General features: G+C 34.4%; 1 long non-coding RNA gene across 1 annotated transcript in view; it reads left to right on the top strand.

Moving 5' to 3' along the window:
- Window positions 1–2,684, top strand: part of LOC106884168 (uncharacterized) — a 56,416-nt gene that overhangs the window by 48,630 nt on the left and 5,102 nt on the right. Inside the window, exon 2 of the long non-coding RNA XR_001411209.2 lies at window positions 1,907–2,040. This is a non-coding gene — a long non-coding RNA (uncharacterized LOC106884168). The remainder of the gene's footprint in view (window positions 1–1,906; window positions 2,041–2,684) is intronic.

Genomic DNA, 2,684 nt, shown 5'->3' with positions numbered 1-2,684 from the left:
CAACAACAACAACAACAACAACAACAACAACAACAACAACAACAACAACAACAACAACAACAACAACAACAACAACAACAACAACAACAAAGGCCAGCATCTACCGAAAGTTCTACTCGATCTGTGCTACCGTGGGGCTGGAGTAACATCTGGCTGGTCCTCACCGAAATTAAAAATAAGAGTCAAATAAATGAAACTATGAGACTAGAGTTAGCACGATATTTTGCCATCGGCTTATTACCTCGTCCTAATAACCTGGATGCTTTGTATATTTTCGTTTCTGTTGCACCAGTTAATTATCATACCTAATTAACATAAAGCTAGTCAACTGTGATATAAATGCGAACCACAGATGGTAAGGTAAAAAAAAATGTAATGAAAATATGTAATCAGGGAGAAGGGTGAAGGACAGGCAGACAGAGAGAGAGAGAGAGAGAAAGACAAACAGACAGAGAGAATGTTGAAACTAAAGCCTAATAGTAATGGTACGTGCTCAACTAGTACTATCATCCATCGCTCCCATTTAAGACGAATCCAATATTATTTCGATAAATATCACATTCTTAAGCGAAATAGCGCAGATACTGTCAAGGGAAACAATTCGAGTATATTTTGAATGAGTAATTTCCCTTGGAAATTTGGGAGGAGGGGGTTAGACGCACGTGCGCGCGTACGTGCGTCTGTGCGAGCAGGAGGCAAAGTGCAGTAGAACTAAGTATACGATTCTCTAAATTACATCTATCCAATGTTCTGTACTAATAAGGAAAAGATATTTTCGGTAAGAAAATGTTAATTTCGAAACATGTTTGCAGATAATTGCATTTTTTTTTTTTTTTTGTGTAATCTCCACTGGTCTTGCCCGCTTTACGTTTTTGTTGTTTCGCTAAATTCCCTCTGAGAATTATTCGGTCTAAGTAGACACATGACACGTGATCGTCTTCTAGCACTTTACCAGTCCACCTAGTGGCCTCCGTATATATACTCGTATATATTCTTATATAAACATATGCAATAATCCTTGAGATCTCAGATATTTTTTCTGAATCTCCCTGATTCTTTTAATGTGCTAGTTACCTGATATTAAATTGATATTAATTAATATCCAATTTTTTACCCCATTGTCTAATTTATATATATATATAAATTGGTAGAAAATAAAAATTTCAGTTTTCATCGAGAAACGAAATCGTGCTTACAGTGATTTTATAAGACTTCGATGCGATATAGGTTTATACTAAAAATTCAAATAATAAAAAATAATAAAAAATAAAAAAAATATAATAAAAATATTTTTAAAAATAATAAGATATAAAATGAAGTAAGATATAAGAACATGAAAACCGTGTATGCGTGTGTAGATACGTGTATTCGAGAGCTTCTATATCAGTTTATCTGTTTATTTGGTTTCCATGTCAAATATTACATTCATGGATAATTTAGTAATTAATTATATTTTAGCGTTAAACATTAACACTAAATTCATTTCTCCTGCTGAAGAAGGAAAAGGGATTTTTTTTAGAGTTATTTCCCTTGAAAGGGGGTATAACTCTCAAATTTTATCACCAAATTGCGTTATTCTGACATTTGTAGAATATTTTCATATATTATACATTTCTGAAATTAATAATTTCTTAAATCCAGGCACTTATATAATGAATTATATATAGACAATATATAATATAACATACATAATATATAAGCTGCATGTTTATTAACATCATTCATTTTTCAAATGCACAATCTGAATAAATATATTCCGTTGACAAGGGAAACAACTTAGGAATACATCTTGAGTTATTTCCCTTATCACATAATTTTGGTTTTGCTTAAAATTTTTTTCATGTGTGTGTTTTGTTCGTAAGTATTTTCAATGTTTGTGAATTTGTTTTTCTTTAAATTTCCACAGATCATGAGGTAAGCACTGGAAATAACCATGGGGCCTCACCTTGTTGTGTAGGTAGCCCAATAAAAGAATGGGGCTGATGTTGTTTAATGGTGAACTTAGCTAAATCCTAACAGTGAAATACATTTCGTAACGAGGTATGGTTACCAACGCTCTCTCTCTCTCTCTCTCTCTCTCTCTCTCCATCATTTTTTTCCTGTATTAGAAAAGCCCCCGTCTCCTTTTAGGCACAATGCCAGCAATTTCAGGGAAAGGGGCTGGATGATGACATCGATCCCAGTTTTCGACTGGTCCTTATTTTATTAACTTCGAAAGGATGAAAAGCAAAGTCGAACAAAGCGGAATTTGAACTTAGAACTTAAAGATGGACGAAATGCTGCTAAGCAATTTTCCAGGTGTGCGAACAATTCTGCCAGCTCGCCACCTGAAACCCACAAATTAATATCCACCCCTTAAAAAGCAATAGTTTCCAATTTAGACACCATACCAGCATTTCTTCCGGATAGATGCTTTATAGGATTGCATCAAGCCCCGTAGTAGACGATTGATATATTTCTTTTTTAACCGCGAAATAATACAAGGCATCTTTGATCATGGTGTCTTTTGAGCTCAGAGGATTAAAATCCAGAACGAATAAGAAAATACCGACGCTTTAACAATTCTGCCACCACACGGCCATCGCTGGAAAATAGCAACGAGACTTATTTCCCTTTGCACATAAAGTAATTCCTGCACAACTTTCAACCAAAAGCGCTCTCTCTCTCTCTCTTTCTCTCTCTCT

Source organism: Octopus bimaculoides, chromosome 19 (assembly GCF_001194135.2).
Source record: "Octopus bimaculoides isolate UCB-OBI-ISO-001 chromosome 19, ASM119413v2, whole genome shotgun sequence".
In the NCBI taxonomy this organism is placed as follows: domain Eukaryota; kingdom Metazoa; phylum Mollusca; class Cephalopoda; order Octopoda; family Octopodidae; genus Octopus; species Octopus bimaculoides.
The sequence above is the reverse complement of the archived record's forward strand: the minus strand, read 5'-3'. Positions and strand labels throughout refer to the sequence as shown.